This window comes from Bicyclus anynana, chromosome 3 (assembly GCF_947172395.1).
Source record: "Bicyclus anynana chromosome 3, ilBicAnyn1.1, whole genome shotgun sequence".
Lineage (NCBI taxonomy): Eukaryota > Metazoa > Arthropoda > Insecta > Lepidoptera > Nymphalidae > Bicyclus > Bicyclus anynana.
This window is the reverse complement of record NC_069085.1, coordinates 8621981-8646327: the sequence shown is the minus strand read 5'-3', so window position 1 is coordinate 8646327 and position 24347 is coordinate 8621981. Positions and strand designations below refer to the sequence as shown.

General features: G+C 32.4%; 1 protein-coding gene across 6 annotated transcripts in view; it reads left to right on the top strand.

The window, feature by feature from the left end:
* LOC112046671 (neural-cadherin) overlaps positions 1-24347 on the top strand; it is a 448660-nt gene that overhangs the window by 174009 nt on the left and 250304 nt on the right. The window lies entirely within an intron of this gene.

Sequence of the window (24347 nt, the reverse complement as noted above, 5' to 3'; positions counted from 1 at the left end):
CGCTGGCCGAATGCGGATTAGTAGACTTCACACACGCAGAGAATTAAGAAATTCTCTGGTGTGAAAGTTTCCTCACGATGTTTTCCTTCACCATTTGAGACACGTGATATTTAATTTCTTAAAATGCGCACAACTGAAAAGTTGGAGTTGAACAAAGTTTAATTGCAATAATTATAAATAATCTGGGGTCTTGAGTTCTGTTTATTAGCAGAACTACGCAGTCAGCGTCAGATAGCAGTCACGAATCTCGGGAGAATGCTAAAACTAATAATGCTATATAATACTCAGCTGCAACAAGCATTTTCATTTACGCAAAATACATTTACTCCGCCGCTCGGAGATAATAGCTGTGAAATCTGAAACTGCTCTTTTATTGCAATGCGCATTTATATTCAAACAATAACCCGTGACAGGCATTCCCTAATTAAAAAACGAGGATACCCCATTCATATGCCAGTTACCTGAGAAAACTGAGTGACAACGTAATTAAAAACAATTAATATTAAAAGAAAGACATAATTGTATATATGTATACTCATTAATAATTATGAATAATCGTTGGCAGTTTAATTAATTATTCAGTTAAATACTCGGCTTTTAATTTACGAAAAAGGTAGATGTAGAGCTTAAATCGATCACGATAATTTAAGACGAGACACGAGAAGAAATAATAACAATTGACAAAAAAATATAAAATTAATCAAATCTGCCTAATAAAAATAGTTTGGTTAGTCGTTAACGTAAATTAATTTATAGAATAGTCTACAATTTTCTTTCATACGAGTCTTTTTATTATATTTTTATTATTATATAAAATTATTATCAATGTATGTCTCACCGTTGGATATCCTCCGGTATGTAATAAATAAAGGATTTTATAAGGCTTTCTCTATCTACCGTCTCCTTCGAATATATATTTTTGGGTGGTTTAAAGTATCGAAATACATAGTCGTTAAAGATTTATTTTTTTAATCGTAGCATAGCATTTTATGAAAGTAACTGAACACCTAAAATGGTAATGACTTGACGAAAGTAGTTTCCTTACTCTACATGTATATATACTTTATAGCTTCGCACTTTTTATCGGATCACGCTTGCTTATGACGGAAGCACCAAAATGTGTATACTTGAAGCTTTAGCCAACTCGTGTTTAATGAAACGTGAACTCATATTTCTTACCCGTTGCTTTTTCCAATATGGTAGCGCAGCGAAAATACAGGTTTTATCGCGGATGCAAACTCGGGTGTGTATCTGGTTTATTTTAAAACCTGCTTAATTTTGTGTCCGCTGGGACTAAGCTGGCACAAACGTGGGAAGTTTATGTGCACTGTTTGCCATATTTTCCGATTTTATTCCTCTTTATTGGTATAAAGATTAAAGTGCATTTAACTTATTATATTCATTGTGTAAAACATCAAAGAGAGACTCGTAAATCACAATTCCAACAATTGTTTTCAATTCCAATGTTTTTGTTTTCTAATATCTGTATGTTTTCTAATATATATATCTTAATTTGATAATCGAAACTACCCCTGAATTTGGAGAAAAAAATGAAAATATATTAAAAACGGTTGAGTCGTTTCTTTTTTAGCGAGTAATCCAATATGTTTTTTTCTAATGTATAACTTTGGGTTTTAATTTGATAATTGAACTACTCCTGAATTTGAAGAAAATAATGAAAATGTATTCAAGGCGGTTGAGCAGTTTCATTTATAGCGAGATTCATTGGGCATCAAATATATTTTTATTAATGGTAAAATAAATACTAGTCTATTTAAAAACATATGCAGTTGAGTGCCGATATAAAATCTATACTAATATTATAAAGCTGAAGAGTTTGATTGTTTGTTTGATTAAACGCGCTAATAACAGGAACTAGTGGTCCGATTTTAAAAATTCCTTCAGTGTTAGATAGCCAATTTATCGAGGAAGGCTATAGGCTATTTTATCCCCGTATTCCTACGGGAACGGGAACAACGCGGGTGTAACTACGTCTACTAGTATAGTATAAAAAGTAAAACATTAATCGCAGTTTGCCTAAAAAACATGTTTATATTTATAGGGTAAGTAGATATAGGTTCTGCTATGCGGTGACGATAAGTTATTTGGTTATTATTTTTTGGTTATATTCCATTAAGCAAGGAAATGATAGTGTAGGCTTAGATGTGCGTCAGGCGTCATTGCGCGTAGGGCGGGCGGCTGTCGCTCGGGCGGGGCGGGCGGCCAGTGGCACGCCGGCCTGCAGCGCGACTACGCGCGCCCAACCGCACAGTAACTTCGTACCGCGAGTTCATTGGACCATCGGTTCCGAAAGGATATAAGCGCACCGTTGTTTTGTGAATGACGTTTAACTGTGTCTGTTGATGTGATTGTTCTGTGGAATACTCGTAAAAAGTATGTAAGGATAACGTGGATGCAATTATATACGTATATAATTTCCGCTTTCGATGATAATGATTCGAAATATATTACTGATTAGAATTTTATTGTGACTGGTTAATTGTCAGATGGTATGGATGGCTCTGAATTATAGTTATTGAATGCTAGGTACGAATTACCACGATAAAAATACGTCCATTCCATATCAATTTAAATATGGCAGCTGAACGCAACACTTATTAATAATAATTAATTAGTTTGTCGTTAAGACTCAACTTACATTTTTATTAATTGTATTAGATAGGAACAAAATACTACTTATACTTATTACTATTTATGTTAACGTTTTTAGCTCTACAAATACTCTGCGCCCTTCATCATTACACTCGTATTTCCATTACTAAAGCAATATTATAACTACTAGAAAGACTTAAATGAAACTAAATGGCTGAGCAATCTATTTAGCATAATTAAAAATATAAAAAAAAGGAATTCGCTATGCAGCTTCGCCACTAATATAGCATTAAAAGGGTCGTTTCATTTTATGCTTGCTTAATTTTAAGCAGCTGTGTTTATGTTAAGAACAATTTGAATGATTTTGTTATCTATAGTTGCGGACTAATTTGTTGTACTGAATTATGCAGTTTTGAGAACAGAAGTAATGGATAATCTTGATAATCAAAATATCTCCTAAAATTAATGACTAAGTCAGTAACTTAATTTGTGTCAATTCAGTAAATGTTTGTTAGGTGAATAGAAGAAGAAGAGTTAAGAAATATATACTCGTTCCTATTAAATGTATAATAAAACACGGCTAAAACTCACGTGATATGATGTCGGAGTATGCCCGACTAGTTTCGAGCCCTGACCGTTTGGCTTGCGCCGCATTGAAAGAATCAGCTCATGACTAAGGGCCCCATACGGGTTCGAAACTTTGTCGGTCATACTCCGACGACATCACGTGATTTGTGGTCGTATTTTATATACATTTAATGTGAATGATACTCACGATAGTTTAAATTCTATAATATAAATACATGTTAAAATTATGCATTATGTACATGACAAAAAAATAATAGGCCATAATTAAGGTTAACAAACTATATAAATTAATTAACCGTTCTCAATTAATCGTCATCATCAATTTGAAGTCGTTTTATGCTAACAGGAAATACTAATTATCCTACGGTTGAAGTACGCATTGATTTTAAATTATTATTTACAACATGCATTAATTAACCGCTACTTTATATTTTAAACCAACATTTAAAATAAACAAAGCGTTGTTAAAATAAATGGGATTACTAAAGCACCTAAATTATAATCCTCCTAAATAATAGCTCTATCGACTCTCTATCTATTATATTTTACCTATTAAATTGGAATTGTTAATAAAACATGAAATCGTCCAGTTTTTCCATTCAATCGTAGTAGACCATTGTTAGCTTAAAATATAACAATAGAGATCGTCCATTGCGTACCAAAGATAAACCGAAAAAATAATTGCTAAACAAAATACGCAGAAGTTGTATTCAGATGACTACAAAAATAGATTTATGAGCCTACAACATAGCAAATTTGTTTTTCTGTATCTAGTGCCGCATCGTATTGTGGTTTGTACTTTTTTGACATACATAAATAAAAGAGATAATGTCAATATATTTTTTTGTTCGCTCAAAATCGTTTTAGAACGTTATTACTCCAGTTATTTGGCTGCCTTACTATGGTTACCTCCAGGTATGTTTTCGGGGAGTTTTAATAATTACTAAACTTAAAGATTTTGAGGAGTTCTGTTCGAATTTGCATTTTGTCATGTCTTTTTTGTCGCTCGCGACGCCACTAGCATTAAATGGCATCTAAAACATGTTTTTGCCGACATCCCTACCAAGTAATTTTAGGATAAAAACATGTATGTACAAAGTAAACTAGAGAAAATTTTCCATAATTTAGGAATCCTTATTTATATCCGTAAAGTCAATAATTTCGGCATACGAGCGCCACAGTGTTAGTTACGAGTAACACGTATCTTCGCTGAATCAAAAAAGTGGTTTTAGGCGCATTTTTTTCAAACTAGAGGCGCGAGCGAAAAGATTCTATAATCATAGAGAAAAAATTCGAGCTAAAAAAATGTAAATTCGAAAAGAGCACCTTAAAATGTACAACCATTTTTAAAACTCCCCGAAAACATTACAGGTAACCATACTAATTAATTGAACTAGGTATATTTTATATCTTAATAATATAGCAGATATTCAAAACTACAACATAAATTGGAAAATTTATCCTTATTACCATATAATGTGACAATTTATCGTTTAACAAAATTTTACAATTCGAACTCACTGCCAAAGTTACAATGAAATACGTGTCGGCGACTTGGCGTCCAAAACGATTGAAACTTTTATGTTAACAAAGCGCATACTTATAAGATGCATTGCCAAGCTATTTCCACGGTTCATACTCCACAGTTGAGCACAGATGACGCACGAGCATATGAATAGTGAAAATAATATAAAGTTACTCGTATATCACCTGGAATGCTAATGCATCTGCAAAAGTTTGTACAAACTCGAAGCGTAATCACAAACCTGCTGCGAATGTTTGCTTTTAGCTTTTAAATAAATACACGATTTTTACATATCAAGCAGGAAGCTCCACACAAACGAAATTTACTTTGGATTGATAAAAAATTCAAATGGTTTAATTGTTTGTATACTTGAATGGTTTAAAGTATGTGGTTGTGGATATTGAGAAATGTTTTAATTTGTATATTAAAATTTATCGATGTTAGTCCATAAGACTAAGAACCGGTTTGACCACCATTTCGTAAGTGTAAGTTACTTTATGTCAAATGATAAAAGAAAACTTGTAAATAAAGGCCCAGTGACGCTAACTGACTAAGGAACAGCGAAAATTTCGATAAAACCGATGTTATTCAGAATTGCATTTTCATCTCATCAAAAATGTTTTGAAAATTCTTGTACCACTAGAAAGCCACGTTATTTGTGGGTGTCATAGGCTATATCTTATCCCAGTATTCTCACGGGAACGGGGACTACGTGGGTGAAACTGCGGAGCGTCAGCTTGTCATATATATATATATATATATCTGGTACACGTGCTTTCTGCACGCTGTCAAGAGAGAATTGCAGTATGTATATATCTGACTTGTAACAGATGCATGCTTCAATCCCGTCTTAAGCTGCCGACGTAATGGCAAGATTATACAGAGAGACTGAGTAGTTAAGATTACATAAATACCGTCTTCTTAAAATACTTGGATGTAATATTTAAATGTAATATGAGATTTGCTTTATAAATTTTAAAGTCAAAAACGATGTTTATTTCGCTTCTTGGTTTTTAGATAACGTTTATAAGTTTCAAGTTTTCTTGTAATAAAAGTACTATCTGATTAAAATCTGGTAAATGTGAAGATCTTAATCAAACTAACCTAAACATCGTTGGATTATATTTTCAATTTCCATTTCCTATAATTAAAGAATTCCACCACACTGCTACGACAAATATTACTGTTTAAATAGTTGGTTCAATTCTTTAGGAACAATTTGTCTGGATGAATATCCTTTTTGGAAAACCTGATATTGTATCGGAAAATTCTCACGACGATTGGTTGAGTTGTAAAGGTGTGAGAGCGTAATAAACAAACACATTCGAATTTATGACACTTCTAGACTTTCTCACTTTGACTACGTACTTTAACTGAGTCTTTCGTACTCTCCCGTCCGTGTAATTTACGTAAAAACTGTCCACGTTTTTGTTTCACGTGTTAATAAATAGTAATGTCATATTCCATTTATATTATCTTCTGTTGTGAGTTTATTTAGTCATTTTAGGAGCCCATTTTGCTTTTATTAGTAGAATATTAAATGGGTGTGTACGTTAATTACGTACAAGCGACCGACCAACATGTGAAATTGGGTACAATATGCACGCAAAGGACATGGCCGATTTTTGTATGAGTTACTAATTTCAATTTACACAAATGATATTTGGTATTTTATGATGCTAAAAATTGGTATATTAAATTACTATAAATATTAAACTCGCAGAAGTTGTCATTAGAACAGACTAGACTTAAACATGTTATGTTTATTTTGCGCGAAACGTCCGCTCCTATGTACTATGTTGCATTGCAAAATGGTGAACCGCGCTGGCTCGCTGACCGCTGACCGTCGTAGGCTCGTCTTCCAAATAATGACGAGCTCTAGGTATTGCAAGATTTATAAGTAAGAATAATTATTTATTTATAGTATAAATAAATAATTATTCTGATAGTAAAGCACTTATGACGCTTCACAATATCATACAGATGTTGAGAAATATTACGGCAACCTGACATGGATTAAGTAATAGTAGACCACATTTTTATCGAATTATTCAGAATCGTACACCGAGAAAAATATCCACCGCTGAAAATGTGACCTACTAAAACCACTAAAATGTATATACAAAATAGGCCTGAAGTTCTGATCTGGTGGTAGATAGGTTTATTAGTAGTGGCTAATTATTGAGACGACGAGACGTATTCCCAAGCGATTTAGCGGTGTAGTACGTTACCTACCTGTAGATCTCTATGTGGAAAAAAAAGGTAGGTACATCTTCGTTTATTATTATCTATAACGCCTACCTACAAATAATTGTTACATGTTTAGCAGTACAGTGCTAAAATACCTATGAGCTTGTTTAAATCAGATTATTTTTTAAAAGGTTTTATAGTGCTTCATTAATATCATGAATTGGTTGCTCTCTATATAACCAGACGTATAAACATATAAAAAAATTGATGTGTATGTAGTTATTTACACGATACTACACCTAAGTCCTTTAGGCATGGTATGGATTTTATTTTGATTATTAGCTGACGCCGCGCGGTTTCACCCGCCTGGTTCCCGTTCCCGTAAGAATACGGGGATTATATATATATCCCATAACCTTCCTCGATAAATGGGCTATCTAACACTGAAAAAATTTTTCAAATCGGACCAGTAGTTCTTAAAATTAGCGCGAGTATTCTTTGGACAGAAGCATTGGTTGTGGACGAATTAATATTGCAATCTTTTTATTTTTAAATAAAAACTGAGAAGTTCAGAGAGGTTAAGAATTATGTGTTAATTCATCTTTCTATTTTTATTATATAAATACACTTGCTAAGTACGTGTAAACGCAATGTCATTTTTCGGCCATGTCATTTTTTGTAGCGTGTATTGTTTATTTGAATTTTGAGGGTTAAACTTGAAGCCTTAATTAGGTTTTTCCTTTATACTTTAACCAAATTGAAAATCAAGATTCGTAGAATTACTCGAAACCCTCGTCTAGACAATTAGGATTTTTAAGTCTATATTATTATAATATCGTCTTTGGGTTCTGTACAAGTGTTCTCTAGTAATTGTGTATTTTAGAAAACTAATTCTTATGTACCTACTATATAACATTATAATTAGATTATGTTCAGATGGGTTATTAAGGCCGCGGTGTTCAGGAAAATTATAAAAGTCTGTGCGGAACCATCCCCAAAAATGTGTAATTTTCTAATATTATTATATATATATTAGGTAGTATATTTTCCTCCATTTGATGAACCAAGATGGTTTCTACCCGCTGATTGACCTTGATAAGACCAACTTTGCCTCAATCCATATATTAGACTTTCAAAAGTTATATTAAACTTTCAAAAGCATTACTTCTGTTTCGCTTACAAAGGGAAAACACGTGTGTTGCACATTCAAAGGGTAAAAATAAAATATACAATGTTTTTTATTATTTGTGCTTTTGTCATAAAATGTTAGCGTAGATTTCGCTGCGAGGTGAAACAAAAAGGAGACAGAAGTTAGTTTGGAACGAAATGAAATTTTATTTGAAAAATAAAAGTCTGCAAAGTGTATGTCGTACACAATACGCGGCTGCGGTGCTCAGTGTTAAGCGATATGAATGAAACTATTTTCCGGGACGTCATGTCTTCCCTTCGCTTTCGATTGTTTTAGGGGTTTATGTAATGGGTTTTAAGAGAAATAAAATAAAGATCTTACTGCGACTTGGGCTACTGAAATACAGAAGTGTATTTTCAAGAGCGTTGCTGAATAGAGAAAAATACAAGTTTCTCGTGAAGGCTTTATTTTTATTATACATAAAATGACTTTGTCTTCTCGTTTAATATATGTATAGAAATGACGTTTAATTCCGTGATCTTTGTTCTAAGTTTTCTAGTTATTTAGTTTATTTTCATTTTATATGTTTCATTGTGTTTGTGCGTGGTAAGAAATGTTTAAATGCCGCGCATAGCTAGTCGCTTGCGTTTTTCACTGAAAAAAAAGCTTGCAATGTATTCAAAGATATTTCCTCCACCTTCAGCAGACTCGGGTAGCATTTCCCGCACGACTGTATCTGACATACGCCAAAATACAGAAAACAGCTTAAAAGCTTAAAAGATACCCTATTTTATTTAACATGCTTGGTTTAGCATATACTGCATACAATATACATTTTAAAATATGAGTACAAAAACGGACTCTTTATAAATATAATCACTCCCGTGTCCGTCGGTAAATTTTTCATCATCTATTAAACCTTCTATGGAAGTAACTCAAAGAAAACTTAAAAAATGTCTGTTCACTCATGCTTGAGTACATAAAGTATCGAAAATATTAGAGACTTTATTAACGTTGATTGATTGTCACCTGTCGTGCTCAGGCGCTATTGCCTTAAAATATAGTACATTTTCCGCACTTTTGAATATATCTTCTTAACTTATCTAAGAGAATGTGAGCTTGAACGATTTACTTTTATTATATAATTTTATTTGTTTTATTCAAAACTTGTTTCTTCAGATGAGAACTAATTTCAAGTTATGTATTTTTTAACTGTCGATATAACAAAGGAGGGGTGTTATAGATAAGTATGACGTGTCTGCCTGTGTATCTTTGGCCTAATATGAGCATCGTAGAAAAGGAATATACCGATTATGAAGCTATTATTTAATTTGTTTGAAAGCTGAAATGGTTCTTTCTATATACGAGTATGATGAAGATCCGATAAGCCAATCCGCAGTTATCCGCATTTTCTATTATAATAGAAAGTATTTCTGATATAAAGTCGTTATTGTAGATGAGTTAACGATTGTTGTTTTTATAATCTCGAGATACAAAAATCACTACTTCATAAAATTACTCTCAGCTTTTTTAAAATGGAAATAATGATTTTCAGAAATAATAGTAAAATAGAACTATTTTATTTAGCTATAGCTTCGTCTGCATAGTTTGTTAATTCTTCGTATAAGAAAAGCATAATTATGTGATTTTTCATATTCGTAAGTGGAAAAATTTTACATTCTGAATTTAATTTTTCTGCCTTTCTTCCAAGGTCTATTAAATCATTATCATCTATAACGCTCTAGGCATAAACACACAACAAAGAACAGTTTTTTTTCTTATACTTGTACAGCCTTATTTATAAACATGGATAAGGGATTAAACATCAAATATCATCAAAGTTAAGTGAAATTTAAACAGTAGTGACTATATCCACTTTACTGTGAAGAAAATTGAGGTGTAAATCTCAAGCCTTGTTTATGAATGAAATATAGCACTGGCTCTGGCTTAAAAATAAAGCAATATAACTAATCTTAGTCACTATCTATGTCTGGATACGAAAGTGAATAATCCTCTTCGTAATCCCCTCTAACAGTGTGTCCATAATGTGTTCGCTTTTTTAACTTTTTGTGTATTGGAACAGAACAATGTGGGTCTCAATATAGAGATTATTAGCTGAAGATAGATGGATGATCTGTCAGGCTCAGGAATCTCGTAAGGTTACGTGAACATAGCCTATGATAAGTAAAGGAACCTTTTTTGAATAAAAACGTAAATCGATATGCTTTGAACTCAATATAATCTTATTTTCAAAATAAATTAGACTATGATTTGGTTTTGATTTTAGCTTTTGTTTGTATTTATAGTAGTTTTCCATTTCTGTATAAATTTATTTGTTCTGGTCAACCGAAGAAAGATCGGATTATTACTACTAAATATTTAAAACTACACTAAAATCTGTTCAGTGGTCCGATGACAGTTTTCTTAAAAATAAAATTTTCGGCCACAAAATTAAATCTAGGAGGCCACGACTAACGCCAATTACAGATTATTTACCAAGTTTTGTTATTTCTTTTATTTCTTTTATCATCGTGGAAAAGTATTGTATGCCACTGCTGTAATTAGCCATTGTAGCACTCATGATATCTATTGTGCAATTCTGCTTTGCCTCATTGGTCAAAAATCACTCGTGTACAATGGCCCGCATTACATGTCAGTGGCGTGGCATGAATAACCATTTCAATTAATTTATTTTGTTATTTACAACATTGTGACTTGGCTCGGCTTAATTTACTTGCAAATAAAAGGCGTCGTTGCTGATTTGACTGACAAGTTGCAAGTTTGACAGGAACTAATTGGTCCGCTAATAAACAAGCGATTGGCATATTCATGCAACGCCCCACTCGTATGCCTCGTCGATCCGCCCCGGGACATTAATAGCTATTTGTCAACCGTCAGCTCATGATTGATATGTTGTGACGTAATGACTTTAACTACATTCTCATACGCTCATTGGCTAGTAATAATGTACTTCTTATGTGTTCGGTGACTCAAGAATACAAACCTTCCTGTTTTTGTCCGTGGTGCGTATATTTATTGTATTTGAGTCTTTTTATGCATACATACCTATTGTATGACTCTTGAAATGAATTGCCCGCAGCAACGGTCTCCTACGGGACATAGGCCTACTTCCTACTATAAAATATGTATAATCAAAGCCGGTTTAGTCGGCATAGTATAATAATGTTTGACTCTGTAATGAACACTTCAGATGTACCTAGGAATAACACTAGAAAACTTTCAAATTTCAGAACTTCTTGGTCTGTACATGCGCCAGCTAAACATTAGATGAAGGAGACAGTTGTTACCTTAACAATAGGGTAGTTGACTCATATCAAATTTAATATAAACAATATTAATTTCGTGTAGTACATGGAATGAGAAATATATCGATATTAATTAATAAAAGTTAATGATTTCTTATAAAACTTAATTTAAATCTCATGTATTTTTTTCAAATTTAATAACTACCCTATTATGTCTACGCTATATTGTGTCAGTAACTGTCAAAAAACCAATCTAATAACTCAACCTAACTACAAAACTTAAAATGACGAGTAACTTAAGAATTTATAGCAATTCCAATAAAATATAAATATATATTTGTATTAAATATAAAAATATAATCGACAGCGAATTATTAAAAGCAATTCATACATATGTACGAATATTACGTGTCTTATAAATAGTAAATATTTTACGTCTACAGGTAGAGGTTTTTGATCCCGTTTGTTAAGTATGTACATAATATTCCATTATATTAACCTAATGAGTCTGCCAATCCGCCCATGCAATCTCTATAAGTAAAACATAAATGCTGTATGCATTATAGCTCTTACGTTGATGATACTAAAGGTTACAGGTATTTACTTTTTAGTCACATTGTATTTGACGCATCTATCTCGTAACTAGTATCTAGTATGAGATACGTCATATCCAGGGAAGCCTATTTAAGTCCTTTATGAATAATAATGCATGCAATATGGCCTGATGAAGTGGTTTAATTTTGTGTTATAAATGTGATTGTTACCGACTTTGACGACTTTAGTAGTTTGTTAGTTTTTTGTTGACAATAATTTTGGAATTTCAAATTTTATTTAATTAACTTGGTTGAAGGCTTCTACCGTTGTTACTTATAATATCCTATTAGCAAATACATACCGCCATAAATTTAAGATGGTCAATTTCAATCCATTCTGTTATTTAAACATTTTAACTAGAGCTTCCAAGATTTTCTTAAGTTTGCACAACTTAGAAATTATACAGGCACGAGTTTTTGCGATAATGAATGCTGATGAAATAAAATGTCTATAACAATAAAATATACCCAAATTAAGTACCAGTTATTCTATTAGAGAATACATGCACATTCATGACAAATAGGCGACAATAAGCTAACAGAGAGGATATAAATTTAATAAATTTAACTTTATATACAGAAAGAATTGATTGGTAATCCACTTTGAACGGTATATATTGATTTAAACAATTTGTTGATTTCGTGTTTAACGTTTGTTTTAGAGGTCGTGTATGTATGTTTTCGTGCTACATCTTGAAACAAGCTTGTATTATTGATGTATGGGTCAATTTTGTTTATTTTGTGTAATAATACTTTAATAGTAGAAGTATTATGTTGTTACATTAAGTAGTTGCAATAGGTACCAGGCATTCAGGCAGGTTATTATCATTAAATTTGACAGTGATCATTAGACTCTGTACACGCTAATATGCGTTACTAGTACAGCAGACTTTAAAACAATATTTACACTTTTAGATATAGTTAAGCCAGGAACGCAGAGCTAACCAAAGATAACAGAGGAGTATGGAATGTCAATGATTAGTTATAGTTTGTGGTGTAAATATGGCTGATTGTTTTTAATTTGATAATTATTTAGTTGTTTTAATGAACGTGATTATTAAAGTATTCTCGCGTTGTTTATGTAATTACTATAACACCACTTCTGTATTTTAATATAAATAGAAGTGGGATAGTATTCGTTCGTGTTGATCAAACAAAGCTCTGAGCGACAAATTTTATCCCCGTCATTAAAATATGCTAATTTGAATGACGAGGATAAAATTGCCCGAAAAAAATACAAATTATAATCATAAGTTCTATGTGTTCTAGGGCGTGGGCGACCCTTTATCTTGTGAATAGTCACAAGGTAAAGGGTTAAAAATATGGAAGGGTTTTAATCAAAAGGGTATGTATCCACATTCAAAATTACCCGAATTACAAATTTACGCTGAGAATTAATAAACGTGTTTACACGTCCTTATCTCCCTTTTTGATATTCCAGTTTCCGCTTCGGCCATTATAATGTGATTTATTATTGTTATTCGGACGATTCAAGGTAATTCTCACATATTTTACATTTTCATTACACATACAGAATGCCGTAGGTATCCGGATTTGCATTATCCATCAATTTTATTATCAATTTCATATTTAATATTGTATCTTTAATAAAAAGGTTTTCATACATTTATTTTACACTAGCAAACGGTTTCAATTGCGTAGTTCACTTGCCCGTGGAAATAAGAAGATAATTATAGCCTATAACAATTATATATATATAGCCGCTGGATGCTGCAGGTGGGTCCCCTTACAATCTCACAAATTTACCTCTTTATAATATTATATTTATATACGATTATATATTTCGGAATATGTATGACTAGCTGACTCCGAGCGGTTTCATCCGCGTGGTTCCCGTTCCCGTAGGAATACGGGAATAATATATAGCCTACAGCCTTCCTCGATAAATGGGCTATCTAACACAAAAATAATTTTTCAAATCGGACCAGTAATTCCTGAGAGCAGCGCGTTCAATCAATCAAACGAACAAACTCTTCAGCTTTATAATATTAGTATAGATTTAAAATCCTTTAATTTAGTTTGGTTGCTCATATCTCTTTGTATAAACTGTCCAGTCTTATAACAATATAAAGTTACTGAAAAATTATACATGAATGGATTCATATTTTAATTTAACGCATTCGGATTTCACAAAAAATTGGCACAGAAACTTGCACCTCAAATTTTAAACTTTGAAAGTGTTTTAAAACTCAACTCTTGTATAAATTATTCCGTTTTAATTATTGAAACATTTTAAATTCTAGCTTTGAATAAAATATAATATGACACTTTCAGTAAAACTTCGTAACCTACAAAATCACATTTTAAGAGCATAGACTTGACATTTAGAGAACCTAGTTAAAAGGTACCTATTTAAAGGTATTTTTAATTTTGTTCTTTTAGATTTGCAAAACCGATTGTTGGTTTATTAAGTTTTTTAGAGTTTATTCCTTAAGAATCGATTTTTCATAGATAGCATGAAAAAAATATGTGCAGTAAAATTCGATGAACGAATGACAGCGTTACGTCTTCGTAAGCAACCTATTCTGCGCACCTTTCACCTTTGAGACGTACATAGTGTATGATATGAGGCAACATACATCTATTTAGATAGTCGATCTGAAAGAGTAAACTTAAAAATAGAAAGTATATCGCATCAAGTGAAAGAAAAACATTTCTGAACACATTGAAGTCTATTTATTATTCGAATTCTTTTTCTAACTAATGTATTCAACTTGCTCGTCCAACATTTTAGTGACTCCAATAGAAAAACATTTTCCTTGATGGTATAAAGATCCTGTGGTGACCCCGGCGAAGTACTTACGTATTTCCTACATTCGTTTATTTAAACATTCACGTTAAGTGGGGAACCCTATTAAACCGTTTTGATGCGTGGACGGTATTCCTCTAGACAGGCAGTTATCGTGGAATTTGGGGCGTCGTAACTTATCCCTAACATATTCTGATAAGTGGGTGTGTTACATACACATATTTGGTATAGTGGGAAAATAAATATGTACTTGCGTGCCAATTTCTCTTAATTTCCAATTAGACAGACTGAAAATTAACTAAAACTTTTCATGTTATTGATATACAGTGGCGTGCATAAGTTTGTTGATCATGGTATGCACTAGTAATAAAATTAAGCAAATTAGAAAAATCTGTATTTAATAAGCACTAAGAAGTCAACTCTTAGGGTATGCACTACTTTAATGAGTGTATAAAGTGCACGCTACTGTTGATATAAGTAATAATTTGCAGAGAAAATTGATCTGAAAAAAATATAAAAAATATATTAATACAAGAGGGTATAATGTTGATAAACGCTTGTTAGAAAAACATTTATATATTGTTATAATATAGCGTGACTGAATTACAGAGTCAAAGGAAACAAAGGGCATTGTTATCCACATAAATGTGAAATCTCGTTTTAGGATAGAGGATTTTGACATAAAAGGGTCTCCTTATCGGTTTTTATACGAACGAGCAAACAAAAAATAAATTAAATTTATTTATCGTTATTTGCGCGAGGTGGCTGGTTGTTAATTAGGTAACGGTCTATCGACTTTCGTATTCAGTAGAGCTTTTCTGTAACCATGTTTTTATAACTTGACAGTGTAAGTTTTGTATTTATCTCTATCTCTCTGTCTAACACAATACTTTGTATAAATATAGAGAGAGATGAGGCGAATTTACTGTCGAGTTATACAAACATCATTAAAGAATAGCCTGAATATGTGTGGGTACCTACCTACTATTTTTTATCTATACTAATATTATAAAGCTGAAGAGTTTGTTTGTTTGTTTGTTTGTTTGTTTGTTTGATTGAACGCGCTAATCTCAGGAACTACTGGTCCGATTTGAAAAATTCTATATAACACTGAAGTGTTATATAGCCCATTTATCGAGGAAGACTATAGGCTATATATTATCCCCGTATTCCTACGGGAACGGGAACCACGCGAGTGAAACCGCGCGGCGTCTGTTAGTTAAGTAATAAAATTGACAAAAAATGTAACAATAAAAATATAGAGTCGTAGTAGACTATACAGTATATACACAGACTGTACGTGTAGATATTCATTTTGCGTTTAGAAAATATTTGTTCAGAAATTCGCGAGTTACTAAAAACAGAACCCATATCCGCGTGCAGTTTGTAGCATCGGGAAAATAAAATGAATAGGTAGATTGTTTGCTTTCGTGTACCTACAACTGTAAATAGTAGATACCGTTTGTGAAAATAAGAGAAACAAAAAAAATAACATTTTTATATATGTAAAAAGTCACGTCTTGCGGTTTACGGTATCAGCAGTTGAATTCTTATAAGGTTTTCAACGACGAAATTGGTTTCTTAATAAGAAGTAGACTGTTACCTACTCGCGAGTCAGCTTCGACTGTGGAGTGCGGATACTTTCTTTTGACTTTTTTTCTTTTGACAAATTTACAGTTTCATTTTTAATTTGTTACTGAAATAATGGTGAATACTAATTGATCCTCATAAAAATCATCAAATGAAATATACTTCATTCATTTGCTTATTAAATTTAAATTATATACAGAGGATATACCTACTAGTGAAATATGCTCTAGTATTAGTATGTGAAGGAAAACATTGTGAGGAAACCTTGCATAGCAGAGAATTTTCTAATTATATGTGTGTGTGTAGTCTGCCAATCCGCATTGGTCCAGCGTGGTGGACTATTGGTCTAACCCCTCTCTTTCGAATTGAGCTCAGCAGTGATAACGGGTTGATAACGATCGAATCTATACGTTATCTTGATTGGTTTATTTACAAAAACGCAATATGAAAATGAAATGGACAAGTATGACACAATACCCATGAATACTGGAAAGCGATAATCAGGCATTTTGCATTTCCAACTGCCCCATTATAGCCCACAGAAAATAAAAATGATCGTCCAAAACATAATAAGGGTAATGTTGCAGAAGTTTACAATGATTCTGGACCGTTATTTAAGTTAGATCGTAAAGTGTAACAGCTGCAGTGGAAGTAATGATGGCCCCTCGAATTGAGACGCAACGGGATATTGAAGACTGCCTTAAGTAGGGGAAATGACCTTAAACATTTGATGACCTCCTCCGGCTGGGCCATATAATGACCTCTGGGTTTGATTCATTTATAATTTCGAAGGCATACTTAAGTCTGGTCGGAGACTCTTGCACATACAGCCTTTCTATTAAGACCTAACTTTACAGACTTGCCCTTTGCATAGACGTTAGCATAATGTCAAAACCTCCCGATTTGGACTTTCAAAGCAAACTTTTTATGGAAGCAATTTCCATTTGGGCAAATGAAGAACAGTCAGACGCCAACGTATCTTAAATCCAGTTATGATCTTAAATCAATAATATATCGTTAATAGTTATTTAAGAAACTTTCTAAGATATCTTGTTATATATATATATTTGTACAATTGTACTTAGATATATACAGAACCCTAAACATGAAGAAGAAAGGGCAACACCAAGTTTAATGAGTGAAGCAATCGCCGCCACGACGTGGTATGGCATGATGTTGAGAAGGGTCGCTTCAACAATTACTGGACGAAATGTGTTTTTTGTTACACTTTGTTCTACGCAGCTTTCCTATCAGAAAATTTCAATTATTGGTACGCTTTTGTATATTAAATTACTTTCCATTGTCGTTGTTGAAACCAAAATATAATTTGTACTGAATATTTATGAAATATGGTTTACTTATGTATGTAATATATAAATAATTACGGAAGTGTTTAAAATCGTAGACTCGCTCCGAAAGAACTCCTAAATATTGAAAACTATTTTATTAGTATCTGCCAAAAACATAGAAGCCATTAAAAATGAATATTTTAAATTTTGGTTTGCTATTTACCTTATAAAACAACTATGTACTATTAATATTATATTAGTTTAATGTGCAAGAGAAAATTCAAGAGCTTATTAGTAAGTAGGCATTATTTATCGACATTGCTCAGTATATAAAAACGGTAAAAACGATTTTAGGGTTATTATCCAGATATTATTATCGATATCAAACAAGATACCTACTACCTAATAATGTTGAATATTTTTAAAAAGACAAACATCTTATTATCTACGATTGAAATTTTCATGTTTATACAGATGCATCCCTCATTATTATGACGAGATTGTTAGTTCACGTCAGAGATCGAGCCATGTCAGAGACAGAATTGAGATGATGACGGAAACGTGCCTGAGGCTTTTGAAAACTAAGAAATAAAACACTAGTGCACCTACCTCCGTCGTTCGGCCTTATTTAACATTGTAAACGTACACTCTCATCGAGCTTTAAGTCAGCATAAAAGTTGTCGTGAATAAGCTTCGTATAAAAATAAACTTCCATTCTTCGTGTAAAAACAATGCCTTTATTGGTCCACAGGGCAGGGCTGATGAAACTTTTCTGGGTCTTCTTACAATGAAGGTTTTATGTGTTAAGATGTAGTTAGTTAATTTGCTTTTTTTTACTCCAAATTTTTACTATGGAAATTTGATAATTTCTTTTCATTTCAAAACCAGCAATGTATACTGCGCTAACTCGTATTTTGGCAAAATCAGTTATTTTATGTCAAATGTCTTAAAATGAGGTTTTTTATACGGGACAATAATTTCGTGATGAAATAAAAAAATTACAAAGTTACAAATCTTATACTACGCTAAGTAGTTAGCGCAGTGTGCGCGGCCGGTGGTAAACGCACCACTAGTTTGTTTACATTAATTTTAATATACTTGTCGCTATATCGCAAGGTTCTAAAATTAATATATAAATCCTTTTAAAATATAAGTTGCTTAAAATATTGATGGTATTATTTTATTATTAATAAATGTCAGTAAAGCGATATAAATACTTAGGGTATTTAATATCATCTAAAATTGGGGAAAATTTATTTACGCGTATTGATAAATATAGTGAGCCCATGACACACTACGCTGACATTAATTAGACGTGTATAGTATGTAAAAAATACGTGTACATACCGCTAAGTAGCGCTAAATAAAAAAAAAAATATAAATAATTTGTGGAAAATAAAAATGGGGTGTTACAATGAACAAATTCAATATTAAGTTAAGGTTACCAAATTTTAAACATGTATCTTTATTAATATTAAAGTTATCACATTTTTCCCTTTACAAACCTTTGCAAGCTTTCACTGTTAACTACACTTTTGTGAGTTAGCGTAGAATAAATTGCTGGTGTCGATTTATAAAATTGTTTCATAACTAAGCAGGCTATAAAATAAATAAAATTTTATTCTTAAATTTCAGTTTAGTGATGGTGTAAAGAAAACTGCCGATATAAACTTGCATATACACTCTAATATAATAATAACAGTATAGTTGAATGTGCAAATTGCGTATTATTATTGAAAACGTTAGCTGGGAAATGCTGTTTAGACAAACCTATTTACTTTTAGTACTGAAATGTTTAGTATTTTAGTAGTGCGAATGAAAAACAAACGCTTAAAATTCCAAAATATATAATTTAAATACTAACTGCGTTATTGTTGGGATGAAGTTCTACTTAATAAATAATTAACCTAAACTTTTTGAATTCAGGTTTTGGCTGACTGTTATACAGTAAATCAAATTTCTAAAGCAAAAAATATAGTAGGACGCCATTAGTCAAATATTACTACCGTATGAGAGAAAATGTACAAACATTTTATCGAGAGAAAAACTGCAACGCGTATTATTAATATTTCATGCCCGAAGGACATTAATGTCGCTTTCAACGCTACGCTGTGATGAAAACTACCAGTTTCGCTTTGAAACTACGTTATTCAGAAGGCTTGTTTTGATAATATGATTTCATGTATCAGTCGTATGAAATCAAATGCGGGGTATTTTACTTCAGTCAGAGGATTTTCAGTTGTAAAGATTCTCTTTATGCCGCTAATCGTTTAAATCGCCTTGAGGTTTATTTTGGATTATGAATATTCAATGAAATATTCGTGTTGTCGTAAGATATAAACTCGAAATAGAATAGAGAATCAAGTGGCTATACTAATGAAAACGTACATGAGGCAGAGATCAATAGCGCTGATAAGATTAGTAAAGTTTTGCGGCGACACATAATCGTATCGTACTCAAACGAAGAACTCTCACTCTCACAAAACAAGTAAGAACACATTTTTTGTAAATTATATTATTGAAAGAAGAAAATATATCCCGAATATACAAAATTCTTTTATCGCGTATTCGGGAGACTTAATTTAAAATTATGTTGGAGTTCTCTTCCGAAAACGATTTTATAAGTCTCGAACCGGCTTATAAATTAAATTGCCGCAAAACGTAGTCACTTTTTATCGTTAGGGACTTCTTTCGTTTTGTAATAAAAATGTTTATTGTCCATCTGGCACATGGGCAGACAGTAAAACAGGAATAATTTATGATTGAACTAGCTTTTGATTGCGGATTTCAAGAAAACTGGATGAGTTGTACTGAAATCTAGATGCTTCTCTGTAATTTTAGATGATACACCATTATTGACAAGTTGAGCTTTAATTGCACGCTTTTTAGAACTTGCCCTGGTCTTATATAAAACTATCGTTTATCTTTTGCAATTTTAAGGAACCGGTCTTGCTAACTTAGCAGAACTTATTAGGTACTAGCTTTTTATGTGGCTGTAATACATTTTGTTATAGTAGTACTTTCTAATGAGGTAATGTTTGTTAATGTTACAATTATGTCTGGTCTATTTTGTACGGGTATATAGTATCTATATATTGGTCTCTATGTCTCTATTATCATTGGTTATTGTAACGATATATTTCGACTGATATACATGGTTTTCTATATTATTTATTTATCAAGTATCAAGCAGTTTTTTGAAAGGGCACGCAATGCTAGCTTCATTATAAGTGGGATTAGTTTCGGACTGTAATTTATGTCTACAGTCTCAACATTGTTAAATTCCCATTATCGAAACTTAGTTTTTGATCTTGTTATGAAACTATTTGGATTATTAACCCTCGAGCAATTTGCTTTATATTGATTTACTCTTTTGAACTTCTGTTTCTATCGTTACCTACTCGTTATATTGAATATTAGAACCAAATGAGTAGGCGTGAAAACGTAATTATAACAGTTTTCCATTTTGTTGTAAGTGTACTTCACTTACCTATTTAAAGGAAATATCTCAAAATTTTCACGTATTCAGAATGAAACCATTGAAATAAAATAAGTAAAGCAATGGTCTTTAACACAGAACAGAAAACGCTAAAGCTAACGCTTGTGGTCTATAATTTTATCTTTCTCTGAATATTGTGGTTCAAATGTATCTTTTTATTTGTTTGTCACGTACAAATCAATAGACAATCGCATTACTATTTTTGACGCACACATTCGACGTGACACGTTTCGGATTCTGTCAATATGTTTCCTTTCTTGGCCCACGTTATTTTGTCTACAGGAAAAACATATTTTTATGCTTTATCTGTTTATAAGTTCTACTTATAAATATTTTTCGTAGTATAAATTAAGCCAGGTGACATAATTTTCTTTTTGGGTCCACAATTCTATGGTTTAGCATCGTATTTTCTATTTATGTAAATTGTCTTCTACCTTCTTTTAAAATTGTCTGAAAATAAACCCAAAAAAAAACTTTGGTTGTAAAATTACGGTCATTAGTTTCTTTTAAGTGTTTAAAAAATTACATAAACTGACAAGTACAAAATAAAACATTTGACAAAATCACGGAATTACTAAAAGTGTCAGTTTTAGTAGATCTTCTATGTTCTGTAGATAAAATTATTATAATAATCGGAAAAATATTGATGATCTGATTGAAATGATTGAAATGTGCCTTAAGTGCACAGGGTACATTTTAACGCTTAATATTTAACATTTTGACGTTCATCGATAAAATTTAAAACCTGAGGCCACGAAAATATTATCATGCATTAAAATATCATTTCGATCTATCACCCATGTATAATTCGTGTTTGTCTTTGTTCTAGATTTATTTTGTTCATTAATTTTGTTGAGGTGACGTGACGTAACTGTTTCGTATAAATTGTAGATAGTTCTACAATCGTTCATTCATCGTTCTTTTTATAACGCACATACAAACGCGCGTTATACATTTCGACGATCGTCTAAAACAGCACCAAGCTAATACTATTATTATTTGTAGGTATCAACATTGTTTAAAACGCTTACCGCTTATACGACGGCCTCCGTGGCGCAGTGGTATGCGCGGTGGATTTAATGACGGAGGTCCTGGGTTCGATCCCCGGCTGGGCCGATTGAGGTTTTCTTAATTGGTCCAGGTCTAGCTGGTGGGAGGCTTCGGCCGTGGCTAGTTACCACCCTACTGACAAAGACGTACCGCCAAGCGATTTAGCGTTCCGGTACGATGTGGTGTAGAAACCGAAAGGAGCGTGGATTTTCGTCTTCCTCCTAACAAGTTAACCCGCTTCCATCTTAGATTACATCATCACTTACCATCAGGTGAGATTGTAGTCAAGGGCTAACTTGTAACGAATAAAAAAAAACGTGGATTTGCTTTGTGAGTTGTAGCTGTCATTCGGGTTGAGCTCAATAGTTGAAATTGAGGTGATCAATATTCTTATTAATGATTTTAAACTTATTTCGTGGTTGTTCATGATGAATGAATTATTTAAACGGGTACATACATAAAAAGACGAGATTTTTAATGTCGATATTTCGACCCAGTTGCGTGACCACGATCCATGCAACTGGGTCGAAATATCGACATTAAAAATCTCGTCTTTTTATCGTGGTATGTACCCGTTTAAATAACATTCATAATATTCTCATTATTCTTAAAATCTTCAAATGCTAGAACTTGACGTACTTCAAAATTAATATACTCGTGCACTATTGTGTTGCGTTATTTTATTTAGCTCTCATGTATTTTTAGTTGTTCAAAACGGTTAGTCCAACTCTAAAACAAATGATACGAATTTGTTTTGCTCTGCTGGAGGCAACTAGGACTGTGTTTGGAGTTTATGTCACTACGTCCGACTTAAGTTTACGGTTACTTTTGTTATATTGTATCGAACTGCTCGTTTATAACGTTTTCGACGAAATCATTAGTCTGTGTTGAGATTTAAATCTTCATAAAATCAAATAAAATAGTATCCATAATAACCTATAAAATAGTATCCATAATACCTACCTTTTATAATTGTTTTTCTAAGCAAGAAGTAGATTTTTTTTTTGTATTTAAGGACAAGTTAGCTTGACTGATATAATATCATCTGGTGTAGGTAAATGACAATAATTATTATTCACGAAAGAACGTAGCGCGCTAGTTTTGACGTACGAGTTTGTTATACCCATATCTATGGTTTTCTAGTGCAGTATCATACACGCTAAATGCTTTGGCGTTATGTAAGCTCACATGCCTGCAGCGCTAACGGCTTGACAGCCGATAAAACTGATCGTTTGTTGCTCGCGATCTGCTTGACATCATACCAACACACACGAATGTAGACTGAGACGTGATGATATGTAGAGAAAATATAACATCCAATAGACATATGCTGGAAATAGAATTATTATAGACAAAGGGAACTATTTGGACGTCTACATGTTAAACGATGACGGGCCCTTATAGAAAGCTTAGTTTGACATGAAATATTTTTCTGCATAGATACTATTTATTGAAAAAAAAAAAAAAAGAAATAGTTCTTTTCATTTGGCTCCTTAGAATGTTGATTTTATTAAAAACAAATAGAAGTCTAATTGACGAGGCGTCGAGGCGCGCGATTCCATCCATAATTAATATTTCTTTTAATTATGAAAGCAGTTTTATACTGCGGTCTCGGAGTTTATATCTCAGGTACTTTTATTTCTTATGTCTGATTTTCAACAAACGCAGTCAGCGAAAGCGTATTTTAAAATTATTGAAAATCGGAATCTCAAACGGAGTTCTTGTAGCAACTTTCAATAAAATACTCCTTCAGAGTTATTTGTACAGTTTCTTTGTAAAAGGTTTCTACATCTTTCGAAGTGCTTAAATAATAATAATTTTTAATATTTCTATGAAGATATTAAGAAGTATGAAAACTAATATCTTGGATTTTTATTTAATACTAGCTGACGCCCGTTACCGTTGGAATAAGGGGATAATATATAGCCTATAGCCTTCCTCAATAAATGGACTATGTAACACTAAAAGAATTTTTCTAAATCGGACCAGTAGTTCCTGAGATTAGCGCGTTCAAGCGAACAAACAAACTCTATATATATATATCCTGTTTCCATTGTAATTTTTACTAAATAAAGTTAAAATTTCGTTTTTATGCGCTTTTACCAATGTAAACGTGTAAGGTTATTTATTACCACCTAGGAGCACAAAGTAAACAGTGTAGTGTGGAGTGTATTCGTATCTGGCAAGCTAAAGTTACATGCTGCATTAGTTTGTACTTTATCTTCGTCCATTGTGCATTAACTTC